Here is a 13654-nt window from a genome sequence, read left to right on the forward strand (position 1 = left end):
ATTTTACAGCAGTATGTGTAAAATGTTTTTCACAGCAGTGAATGTAAAAAGGGTTTTACAGCAGTAAACCCATCACAGTAAATTCTCAGGAGGAGACAGAGTAGTGTTTTGTTGAATGTATTTTTGGTAAATCCCTCTGAGTGAAAGAGGAGGAAGTTTTTATCAGGCTTTATATTGTAATCAATAGAAATGTTTTTATGGCTGTGTAATACTCTCCTCATTAAATTTTTTAAAGCTTCCCTGTGCAAAAGATCCTGGAACAGTGGAAACAGAGCATTGCCTCTGTGGTGTTAAATTTGTTTGGTTTTTGGTATTTTCCCCATAGAAAAATACCCAACAGTGGTATCAGAGCTAGTCCAGGCTCTTTGATGGTGACAGAGCAGGCTTAGGCTCTTGAAAAGTGTCAAAGAAGCTGAAGGAAAGACTCTTGTTGCAGCAGCAGTAAAGCTTCTCTAGCAGTGTGAAGTTTCAGCCAAAGGGATTCAGGTATTTCTCAAGTTTTTGAATTATTATTGAAGACAGTCAGTTGTTTTAAAAACACAGTCAAGTATTTTGGAGTATAGTTAAGAATGGCAAGGTCAAAGAAGAAAGCCTCCAAGTCTGCTAAAAATGTGTCTCCCTCCCCTACTAAACTAGAAGGCAATCCATTAGAATACATTCTATTTGAAGTTCCAAAGTTTGATGGAAACTTTGATGTATGGGAAATAAAGATGAGGGCTTTCCTAATGTTTGAGGGGATTGAAGTCTGGGAGTCAGTGATTGATGACAGCAAGAAGGATAAAGAATCCATGGAGTATGATGCACAAGCAGCAAAGACTATCTTGGATGGACTGCCTGATTCTGTGAAGAGGAATCTAGGAAAATATACATCAGCAAAAGATATATGGGACAGACTGCATGACCTTCATGCAAAGGGAGCATTGACCATGGCAATGAGTCAAGAAGAACCCATCATAGAAGCTGAGAATGAAAAGCTTGACCTCATCAAGCTTCAAGTAAAAGAAAGGGATGAAGAGCTTACCAAGCTTAAGAAGGAGCTTGACCAATGCAAGAGGAAACATCATGAAGAAGTCATATCCATGACAAATCAGCTGAACAAAGCAAAGAAGCAGGAAGATGCCTTGACAAGTCAACTTGAAGAAAGACACAAGAGAGTGAATAAGCTTGTGGAAGAGATTGGACAGTACAAGGTAGAGGTCTCCTCCCTTAAGTCTGAACTACAAGAAGCCAGGAAGCAGGCACAAGGAGCTGAAAAGAAAATGGAGAGCAGTCAAGCAGAAATCTCCAAAATGAAGACAGATATTATCTCCTTCAAAATAGTAGCAGCTGAAGCTACTCGTAGCAAGGAAGAAACTGAGGGACAACTAGCAAAGAAAAATAATGTATGTGAAAAGTTGGAAGAAGAGATTGTCCTCCTCAGAAAGAAGGTTGAAGGGATGAACAAGATCATGAAGAGCTCTCAAGCTTTGGATGACATGCTCAGCTATCACAGATCTCCATCTGATAAATCAGGACTTGGGTATGTAGGTGAACCCTCAAACAAGAATGAAGATGCTCTAAGCAAAGGAGATGTGAAGAAGCCAGAAAGAAGTTGTGAAACTCCTAGTTCCAGCAAAGGCAAGGAGAAAAATGAAGGTTGCAATAGAAGAAATCCCGCTCCAAGAAGAAAACCAGCTCCAAGAAGAAATGTAGCTGATGTCAAAGAGGTAAGAGGCAATGGTCATTAACAAAGAATCTCAAGGCAACAAGGCTTCAGAAGTACATCAAGGAAACCTCCATCTCCCAGGTACCAAAGTTCATTTTTTGGTTATTGTTATGCTTGTTCAAACTTTGGTCATATGGCAAAAGACTATAGAGCATTTCATGGAGATAGATGTTGTGGTCCCCGACAATCTCCAAGAAATAATTTCACAAGAAGAAATCATGAATTCTTAATCATGAATAAAGTTGAATGCTTCAAGTGTCATAACATTGGGCATATGGCACATGATTGTAACTTAAGATGGGCTCCTATGCAAGCTAGACCCACACAAAAGAAGAAAGTTACACAAGTATGGAGAAGGAAGGAAATACAGTGTGAAAGTCCCTTGAGCTTTGCAACTAATCTAAGTTTCTTTTGAGAAGAGTCTGCTGAAAGAAGATAAAGCATACATTAAAGGGGAGCTTGTAATTTTTTGTTGCTGAACTGTCTTAACAGTCATTCTTTAATGAAGACTTCTTTTGATAAAGGAAAGACATGAAATCAAATCTGTCATAAGAGCAGAAAAGAAAAGGGGACAGTGCTCAAATGTAAAGTGCAGCAGCGCAATAAGAAGTATGCAAAGCAAGAAGACCCTCACAGCAGTGGGAAGACAGAACATAAAACAGCAGTTTGGAATTTTTTTTTGGAGCACATGGATTAGAATGAACAGTAGTTTGAAATTTTTTTGGGAGCACATGCATTGAAATGCATAGCAATGGAAGGTAGTTTCCTTCTATGTAATGTGAGAGAACATACTCACAGCAGAGTGAGTACAATACACAACAGTGAAAAATGTAATATTTTTTTTCATATGCAATGCAGCATGCAAAGAAACGCATAAAGAAAAACAGGGACAACAGTTTTTAATGCACATGGGTGAATGATAATGTGTGGCAGCAGAAAAATGAAAGGAACTGCACAGCAGTGTATTGTGTAAAAAAAAAGAATGAAGACTAAGATTGTGTGAAGCAAGGGCGTAAAAAGAAAAGGCAGCATCCCGTGTTAATTTTTTATTGTGTGGAGAATGCAGCGCAAAACAGCGTGAGGAAGATTTCTCTCTATGTGCAAGTAATGGAGAGTAAAGAGTTAGTGTATGGGCACACATCAGTATGATGAAACAAAAGGCAGCCACAGTGCAAATTGCAGAGGCAACGCAACAGCAAATAAAAACCCAGGGATGACAGTCTATGGTTATGCGTATGGACAGCAGTGAATATGAAAAATGCAGCAGCAAGAAGTTATGGACAACAGCATGATGGCAAGAAGGAGAAACACACAACAATGCAAATAAGAAAATGCAGCAGCATGAAGTTTTTTGTTGAAGAAATGAAAGGTAATGGACAGCAGTAGATGTAAAAGAATTTTTTTTTCTTTACAGCAGTAAATGTAAGTATAGTGAATCTGTTGTTCATTGAATTGAAATGCAACATATGCTGCAGCAGTGAATGTAAGAAATGTTTACACACAACAGTGTAAATTTGTAAGGTGGGACAGAGTAATTGTTCCAGAAAAGACAGAGTATTCTGTCTTTGAAGAATGCACAACAATGCAGAGTTTGCAAAGAAATGTAAGTGAAGTGCAGCAACACAACAACAAGTGTAGACACAGCAGTGTGGGGTAGACGCACAACAGTGCAGCAGAGAATATGCAGCAGCATAAAAGAACAGTGCAATGATTGTTTGTTTTTGAAACTGCATGTAAAGCAGTGTCTGTTTGTAATCCCTCTGTTAATGAGGAAGGTGCTTTTCAGCACAGTCATTTGGTGAAACCCTCTATTAAAGAGGAAGGTGATTTTCAGCACAGTGTCATAGTAAATCCTTCTGTCAAGAGGAAGATGCTTTTTAGCATACACATGGTAAATCCCTCTATCAAGAGGATGATGCTTTTCAGCATAGTCACAGGTGAATCCCTCTGTCATGAGGAAGGTGCTCTTCAGCACATTGTTATGGTGAATCCCTCTGTCATGAGGAAGGTGCTCTTAAGCACAGTTTCAGGTTAATCCCTCTATTAAGAGGAAGACAACTTTGTTTGTTTATGAACTGCATCAGAAGCAGTTGGTGAATCCCTCTATGTGAGGAAGATATCTTTGTAACAGCAGTACTAAGGAATCCCTCTACGAGAGGAAGTGTCTGGGTATGACCGAATGCCCAGCAGTTGAAATTAAAGGGGAGTGTTGAAATCGTAATTTCAACAGCGGGCTGAGTTGACCCATGGAGCAGCCGTACCAACGCCCAAACCGCGCAGCAAAACCACAAACCAGCTTGAGATTTCTCGGACCGCCTTCCTGCAGAGAGTGGTTTCCGTATTTTTGAACCCGATGGAATATGGGGCAGACGCGTGGCTCTCCCCATATGTAAGCAAACGTAATTTCTCGGGTGCTAATGTTCAACATAGTGAGGCCTCCCGATATACACTCCAGCCGTCCGATCTGATTGCGTGTTGTCAGCCGTTGTTTTTCTGAAGGTGCATCTGGTCCGCGTCAAATCGATTTTTGCATGGAGTGAAAGACTTTCTCCTGTTGACCGCCGTAGAAGAGAATTTAATGGAGTTGGTGGTTGTTCGTAGTTTTTTGGTGGAGGCCCTTTAATAAGGTGATGGGCATACGTCCTACACGTTTTTTTTATATGTTTTTTATATATGGCTATGTAAGCCCGTGTGTGGAAATTGTTAAGTTTTTTTTTATATGTGTAGTAGTGGCTACTCGTGGTGTATTTTTTTTGGTATGCATTGAGGCTGCGCACGGTATGTGCAAGAAAGAACTGGGAAAAGAACGCACTGCAGTGCGGGAAGCAGAGTAGAGGCAGACTGAAATGTCTGTTAGCCATTGCAAAACCAGGGAATGGCATGAAAGTGTGTGAAGAGCCTGCGCGCGGTTTTTTGTGTGGTATTGTATTGAATGCACAACAGTGCATAAATAAAAAATCAGGGGAGCGCACATGAAGCAGGTGAAGACATTGCACAGTAGTGCATAGATTTTATTAATGAATTGGATTTGCATTGAAATGCAAAAGAAAAGAACCCATAAGTTTTTTTTATGTAATGTGAAAGCCCAGGAATGTAAAAAAAGAGGATTTCACTCAGATGTAAATGTAAATTTATTTTACAGCAGTATATGTAAAATGTTTTTCACAGCAGTGAATGTAAAAAGGGTTTTACAGCAGTAAACCCATCACAGTAAATTCTCAGGAGGAGACAAAGTAGTGTTTTGTTGAATGTATTTTTGGTAAATCCCTCTGAGTGAAAGAGGATGAAGTTTGTATCAGGCTTTATATTGTAATCAATAGAAATGTTTTTATGGCTGTGTAATACTCTCCTCAGTAAATTTTTTAAAGCTTCCCTGTGCAAAAGATCCTGGAACAGTGGAAACAGAGCATTGCCTCTGTGGTGTTAAATTTGTTTGGTTTTTGGTATTTTACCCATAGAAAAATACCCAACATGATCATGTGCGTTTCGTGGAGGGAGAACAGTGCTGATAGAAAATCCTTGGAGAAGACGTGGAACACTGCTACAGGATCCACGCCACAAGGAAGTGGAGGTCGAGAGAGGGGTGCCATCTGGATGTGGAGGCCGTGACTACCTGGCGAGAGGTGCTCTGGAGGTCATGGTCTGACTCGAGCCCGTGTCCTGGCTACCTCCGCTTAAGGAGGCTGTGGTGTGATCCCATCTACGATCTCATTTGCCATCGAGGAGGAGGAGATCAGGTGGCCCTGCTGTAGGAGGACACCATCTGTTGTTGAGGAACTGCCTGTGAAGTGATCTGCGTGGGGCTGGTGAGAGTCGTGGGATGCTCCCAAAAGTGTGAGGAAATCTCTCACTGTGTGGAGGAAAGTCGTGTTTTGATCTGTGCATTGTAGTTGTTGCATGAAGTGTTTGGATCACTAATCTGCGTGTTGCAGCTATTGCATGAGGCATGTTGCAGCTGTTGCTGAGGCCGATTTGCTGCAAAAGTACACAATGGAAGAAGACCTGTGGCAAAGAGTGCTATTAAGGGCGTTGTTGTTGAAGAGCATTGTTGGTGAGGAGGCGCAGCAGTGGAGGCCGAATTGGCTGTTTGGACGGATCTCGATTTTTGCTGCTGTTACAGTGGTCTCGTTTTGCTGTGGGAGTTGATTGGCGCAGATCGATCAAAGTCATGGTGTGTTTCTTGGCAATGGCTGAACTAGAGGCCGATTCGGATGGTTGGAGACCGAATTGGTCATGGAGATGAGCACATGTGTTTAAAAAAGCACAAGAAGTTGAGGGGGACACCGAGCTATGTCTTCCACTACCTGGACGTAACTAGGATCATGTTGGTGTAGAGAACCAAGATCATCGATGTGATGTTTGACTATGGTGTTTTGGTGTGGCTGCTAGAGTAGACTGAAGTGTGCAATAGTGAGTGCAATGGATAAATTTCCATATCTGAAATTTTTAGGGGAGAAAATGGGTCTTTAAAGTAAAATGAAAGAGTCTGGTAGAGAAGTAAGGAGAAAGAATCAAACGAGAAATGAAAAATATTGTTTTGTTGAATTTAGTGATGTGTTTCAGGTTGACGTTGATGGAGGAGTAGCTGATCAAGATGCAAATTTGGCATTTGTTGAAATGATTAAATGGTTAATGCTAGATTTACCATCCTTTGTAGGTATGAATTATGAAATATGAGAAAATGAAATGAAAACAGTATCATGGAAGGTAAATTTACTCGATTATGTTGAACACATTATTAATGATAGTGGAGATGCATCAACATTAAGTCTTATAACATCTTCATTAGATGATATCATCATACTCAACATAATATATGAATATGGAGAGGTTTTTAGTGCAAAATTATTATGGGATTTTTTAGAAATGAAACACTGTTTGAATGAAGGCAATTATGCTGAAGATATTGCTCTTGAAAATGATCCCATATTCGATTGTGAAACTTAAGATGCAACGATGGGTGATGAATGTGAGTATGTAAGTCAAGCTTGTGATGATGAAAACACATCCATTATTGTAGAACCTTAAAATTTTCCTCATGCAAAAATCAAGTTTGTTGAGACTTATATACCTCATGATGAGTGGATCAATTTGATGATTGAAAAACATTTGATTGATGAATTACTATTTCGAGAGAAGGAAGGCCTATCTTCACATACAGATCAAATGTAGAACATGCTTGCAGCAATGGAACTGAGTGAAGAGGCTGAAGGCATAACTATGTCAGCAGAGAGGGATGGAGTACAGAGAGATCGAGAAATGAAAGCTGTCCTGAAGGAGCAGGAAGAAAAATGCAAATGTGATCCTCTTTATAAGTCTAACATTGTTTTTTGTGGAGATATTGGGAGAGAAGAAGATGAAATTGAAGAATCCCTAGAACCCACAACATCAAATGAAAATATTTAGTATATACTCAAAGAGGAGGATGAGAGTTCATGTGTTATTCCGAAGGGGGAGAAAACGTAAAATGGAGGAGAAGCTCCATCATTTTCTTATGTCAAAGAAAGTGAAGATGAAGCCTCATCCACAAATGAACATGTATGGCCTCTGTTGCAAGAAGACAAAAATGAAAGCTCTATCTTTTCCCAACTATAAACCTAGGTGAGACTGAGATCACCGGGCGTCCTATGTCATTTGAGTTTTTTAGTGAACCCTTTCTCCATTAAGGGGGAGTGTTAGCATTAATGGAGAAAGTTAGCTTTCCTATGTTTTAGTGGTTATTGCTTTAGAATAGAATTGAAATCCTATTTGTTAGGGAGTGGTTCAAACCACCCAATATTTTGCAAGTATATGTAATAGATTATGTGAATGGAGTCTCCATGTGAAGCTCTCACGTGAGAGGTGCTCAAGTTGCAATAATAATTGAGTCTTGCTATTTTTAAGAAAATTTACATACTTATTCTTAAAGAAATTTTGATCTTAAAAGGAATAGTTATTAAAATATAAATCTTTTTATATGGGGAGGTCATTTAAAAGGTACTTTTAATATGTAGTATCAATTTCTTTAGAATATGGTTAGGTTTGAATTTTTGTTATTTTTATTACTAGATTGTATTTATATGTTTTCCCTATTTTTAATACTAAAAAATTTGATGCATTTTATTTTTCATTATTTTTGGATTTGAATCCTTTTAAATCTACACAAAAGATTAATATTGGAAATAAGTAATTAGGGTATCTTCTTTATTCAATATTTTGGAAAAAAATAATAATGTGTTACTTTTATAAGATGTATATTGTCAACCATAAAGAATCAAATTCAAATTTAAAGTTGGTCACTATGATATCTATATTTATCTATATATACTTATATATAGTTGATAAATAATAACATACATGAAATATGTATGAGAAATGAAACATATAAGAATCACGTTATCTATCCACAAGAGTCATGCAAATTTATTTATTTTTTAACTTTTTCAAAGAATAATTGGAAGAAAGGAAATTGAATCGAATAAGATAGTTTTCAATTTGATGTAAAAGTCAACCAAGTTTTATATAGGGAAGAAAAGAATGGCACCACGATATGCAAAAACAATCTAAATAGACAATCTAGGTGAGAACCCAATGATCGATCATACAAACGATGCATCAATATTTGAAGGATAAATCTGTCACAATCATAGGGAAAGTATCGATCAATCAAGTGCAATGTAAAGTGAGAAGTTTCTAAAATTTGTAATGGGATTTCATTTTGGTTAAAATGCAGAGGAGTTGTTAGGAAACCAACAAATAGTGATGGGTTGAATTTTAAGATATAGCAATTAATTGATAAACGGACTAATAATTGATTATAATAATGGTTAAAGTCTAATAAAACCAAATAATATAAATTAAAATTTTTAATTAATATCTATTAATAATATTAATTAATATTAATAAATATAATATTAATGTGCTGTAATATCCCAATAATAAAACTTATAATAATGAATAATGCTAAAAATAATATAAAATTAGAGATAATAATTAATATCAATATTAATAATTACATTATAACGATAATATGAATATTAAAAAAAATTGCAACCAAATTCATTTCAAAATAATAAAACATAAATACTAAAACTAGTTTTGTCACAATGTTAATATTATATTGATATTAACATACAAAATTAATAAATTTGTTTTTAATAAATTATTTTTAATAGCCCCAAGAGTTAGCTCAATCCGTCAAATCAAGTGCCTCGCCAATGGAAGGTCACAGGGTCGAATCTCAAAATCTCTTGGGGTTAGGTCAGTAAATAGGCCGAGGGGTGTTGATGCCTTCAGATGCGTCTACTCAGTGTTGAACAACCCTGAATGTAGCGGCTACCCATTGACCCGGATATCCCTGAACCAGAATACTAATCTTAGTATTATTAATTTAATAAAGATTTATTTTTCAACACATAATCAAGTACATTCTATTATTAATTCAGTGCATAATAGAATCAAATTTTGTTTAGGAAGATATCTTATGAAGAGGTGGAAATAATAATGAAGGAAACGTTCCACAATAAAGCTCCAACGCCGATGGATTCACCATTTTCCAATCATGTTGGCAACATTCGCTGGTCTTCCGCAGGAATGAGTTCACTCTTTTCCAGTCATGTTAGCCAGGTTAACTCGGCTTGTCTTCTGCTTTATGGGGAGGATCTCCTATTGAATTATCAACAATTTGTAGATAATATAATAGGTCTTGAGATCCGAACAATGCAGAGGCTTGTGCCTTCAATAATATTCTGGATTTGCTTGTGATAGCCTCAGGTATGGGTATTAATAGAGGCAAGCCTTCGGTGGTTTTTGGGTTCATGTAAATACTCTTTGTGTAAAATTTGTGAAAGGTCTCTATTTATATTAATCAGGGATAATTAAATTTAAATTTAAAATATTTTATTTTAAAATAGAGATACTTATAACTTAATAAAAAAATCTATCTTTTACAATTTAGTTTGGGTAGATATTACTCTTAATATTACATTAAAAAATATAAAAAATTAAAATAACATATATAGATGTTCCTCTTAACATTACATAAAAAAAAATATAAAAAATTTATATATATATATATATATATATAAAGAAATATCATTATATTGTTGATGTGAATGTTCTCTATACATGTTTTGAAATTTTTTTATGATGGTTTGAAGTTTTTTTTCCACTGAAAAAAGCGAACCATCTATTAAAAAAAAAGAGAGAGTTACAGAGCAAATGCGGAGCATTTCAGAAAGACTCGTTCTTTGCCTTATAATAGGGAGAAGAAATAAGTTTCAACTGGTTGATATAAAACCAGTTCAACAGCCTCAACTGGTTGACATAGATCCAGCGTAGCAGTCTCAACATGGAGACATAAAACAAAACAATGTGGAGTATCTAAAAATAGAAAGAGAAACCGGAAGAAGAAAAGAACAAAAAAGGGAGGAAATTATGATTTCCTCCCCTTTTTCTTCTCAACCTTTCGCCACTCCCCTTGAGTTGGTGAGGATGAAAAAAGAACAAGAGAAGAGTCCTCCAAAATGCAAGGATTGTCCTTATCTGTATCGGAGTGTTCCGGAGAATGTTGTCTTTTGGCCCCACTAGTGTCCTCAAGAACTGGTATTTTCTTCGACAAAGAGTCCATCATTCCCTGTGCTACCAATTTCTCAGATTCTAGTGACTTATGTGTCTGATTGTTTGCTATGGGGGTGGTTGTCATGGCTTCATCCCCAATTGGATCATCGTCATGTTCAGGTGGAGGATTAGCTGCCTCCTCGTCTTCGGTTTCTTCTTCTGGATTCACTGTGTGTTGCCAGCCTCTTGGTTTTTGTGCTTTTTTCTTCTTCCTTCTTATTTCTCTTTTGACTTGTGGACAGTTATTATGAAGGTGACCTGTTTGTTGACAGCCTCAACACCTGAAAGCTGTGTTTTCATAATCTAGTGGTTGTTTCCACTATGTTTTGTTATGGATCAGAATAATGCTATCAGGTAGCCCTTGACTAAGATCAACCTCGACACAGATTCTCGCAAAATTATGTATGCATCTAGCAATTCTTTCCACATATTGCTTGATGTATTTTCCTATCGCATTCCCCATTGCTTCGAAAACTTTGGGAAGCCAGAAGTGTAACGGGAGATTGTGTAGCTTGATCCAAACCAGCATTTTGGAAACACCATAGAGGAGGGGTCAAAAACCTGGGAACCAGGGGGTCATGAAGTGTCCTGCATTGCCCCAGAACCATCGCCCTTCATGGAGGACATATTCTTTTTCCTTGATCGTGTCGAATTTGACAATAAAAAATCCTTTGGAGCATAAATTGATGTCACTTTTTGTTGAGCATGTGGAAAAGATCCATTGTCGTAAAGCATCTATTTTAGGCCAAAAGCCATTGAATCTACAAATGATAGCCAAGGAAGAGAAATCAGTATGAAAGTTGTTTACCTCAGGCAAATCGATTGTCAAAACTGGTGTCTGCATTCTTTGCTCCACTATATAGGGACCAGGTAGATCTTGTGTTGGTGTTGGCTTGTTGATGGCTTCCCCCTTCCCTTTGACAGCATCCTTGAAAGAACATGTGCCCTTTGAGCTATATCCAAAGCTTCCACCTCTCAGCCTTGTGCTCAGGAAGATGGTTGAATCTCTCACTATTCCATAGTGCTGCACTGTAAATTTTTCCTGTAAAATGTGTCCTACATATACCAAGCTGAGCAGGTTTGCTGATATGCCTAAAAATTCTTGTATTTTGTCCTTTAGATTTTTTATCAAAATCCCTGTTTTGGTTTGCTTGCAAATCATTTTCCCTCACACGGTTCTGATGAAGATTTGGATCATTTCATGGCCCGGGTCCTTGATGGCTAGATTTATTTTCTGCCTAGATTCTTCTGCTATTTGGGTCTCCAAAGCAAGAAGAGGAGCTAGCTTGCGAAGGTCAATTCTCCGGTACTCATTTAAAATATCTAGAGGACCTGTGAGAATCAAGGAAACCCTGACCTCTCTACGTATGGTATTCTTGAAAAAGGTTGTCCGGGGCATAAATTTCTTCGCTGCCAAGATGTCAACCGCCCACATCTGTCCAAAGGTGAACAGGGGAGCCTCTAACCGCAAAAAACATTGTCCAAAGCTCCTGCCCCTTTCTTGTTCGTCATCGTTACCTTTACAAAAATACCAGAGAGCGCCAGTTGGTTCTTTCCATGACAGTTCAAGGTGGGGCAGAGGATCAAACAACTGCATCTCCTTCCAAATGATGCAGGCATTGCTGCCTAGCCAGAGCGCATCACCCGCGTAGGAGAGCACAACTACCTAAAACAGGGTAGGGTCTTGTTGTTTTGAAACAAACTGCCCAAGGCATTGTGGAATGGTGCCCACATCCACCCAGTGAAAGCCGTCCTGAGCCAAGAAGGGAGAAACTTCCTACAGCCGCTGTTTTCTTTGATTCGCTCCATGGGACTCCTTTCCAGCAAAAGATCTGGGCCAAATCCAAGAAGGAGAATCGTGCTCTGTAAACCCAACTGCGAGGCTCCAAGTTGTTCCATAGCAAAGCTGATTTCTCGGAGCGGCGACAGCATGAAACGATCCTTCAGTAACCCTAATCATTCAAGCACCCGCCATCGCTTTTTTCTTCTGTTTGTAATGTTATGTGAAAGAAATGATTGCTTGAAGTTAATTACAAGGACATATTTATTTTAATTTTAATATGTGACAGCTGGATGGAACCTAGGTGGGGATAATATAAATATGAATATATATATATATATAGATAGATATATATATATATCTATATAGATAGATAGATAGTGTGGAAATGTACTCTATATATATATATATATATATATATATATATATATATATATATATAGATAGATAGATAGATAGTGTGGAAATGTACTAGTGGTTGAGAGAATTGTTGGTATACACAGAACATAATTCTCGATGAATCATGAAATCCCACTTCACACCTTCTAGAATGGTAAGTTCTCTTGCATTCACCAAGAGATTCCCTTTCAGCAAGAGATGAGTAAATTCTTGCTCAACTACCCAAAAACTAAGCAAGTGAATTTCATTCCTCACTCCATCTAGAGATTTTTCCATTTCGGCTTGATGGGATAGTAGCTTGGCATCTAGGAAGAGCTCAAACGAGAACCTTTGGCTCTAGACCATGTCTATAAGTTTATGGATTGAGACAACAAGATCTTTGGTTACATCCAATAGTTTGTCAATCATAGTCAATGCATTGATCTTATCCTTAGAGTCAAAATTACAAGACATTCTATATTAATTACCCAATAATATGCAACCTATCACTAATATAGTCACTCCAACAACCTCATTCTAGTGAAATAATTTAGAGGGAGGAGGAAGCAAGTCAAAGATACTAAAGGCATACAAAATAAAGTTTTAAGGCTAAGGAATAACAAGATGAAAGTGGAAGTCCTAAGAGAATTGATATATAAAGGAAGAAAGAGCTATAGCATGAGTCAACAAGTAATGATAAGACCCGAATATCCACATAAAATTCACTTGGGTGGAGGAATGACTTTGGAGAATCAAATCAGCACAACAGAATTAACTTGATATTCAAGAAAATATAAATGAACACTAGAGTGGAGGGAAACTACATTAAATCTAACCTAATGAAAAATAAATCGACATTACCTGCAAGATGAAAGGATGTCGAAAATGGAAGCCACATGTACACCAACATTAGACAAGTGAGATGAACCATGAAAATCTTTGACCAGTGACAAGGAAAGGCCAATTAGAGAATGTAATGAGGTTGTAATCAATGATCTGTTATGGAATAGACTTGATATCTCCTTCACTTGCTCATCATATTCAGAGGGTAGGGAGAGGAGCGCAATACTCTTTCCCAAAATGTCATATAATGACTTGCAGAACCCAACAATTTTAAGGGGTTGGAGAGAAGTCCCATATTTGATTTACTTCATCTTCACCTTGATTTACACTAACCTCCTTTTTAGTAAGCT

This window comes from Pinus tabuliformis, chromosome 7, assembly GCF_031772625.1.
Source record: "Pinus tabuliformis cultivar Carrire ecotype Pingquan chromosome 7, CPIR1, whole genome shotgun sequence".
NCBI classification, from domain to species: Eukaryota; Viridiplantae; Streptophyta; class Pinopsida; order Pinales; family Pinaceae; genus Pinus; species Pinus tabuliformis.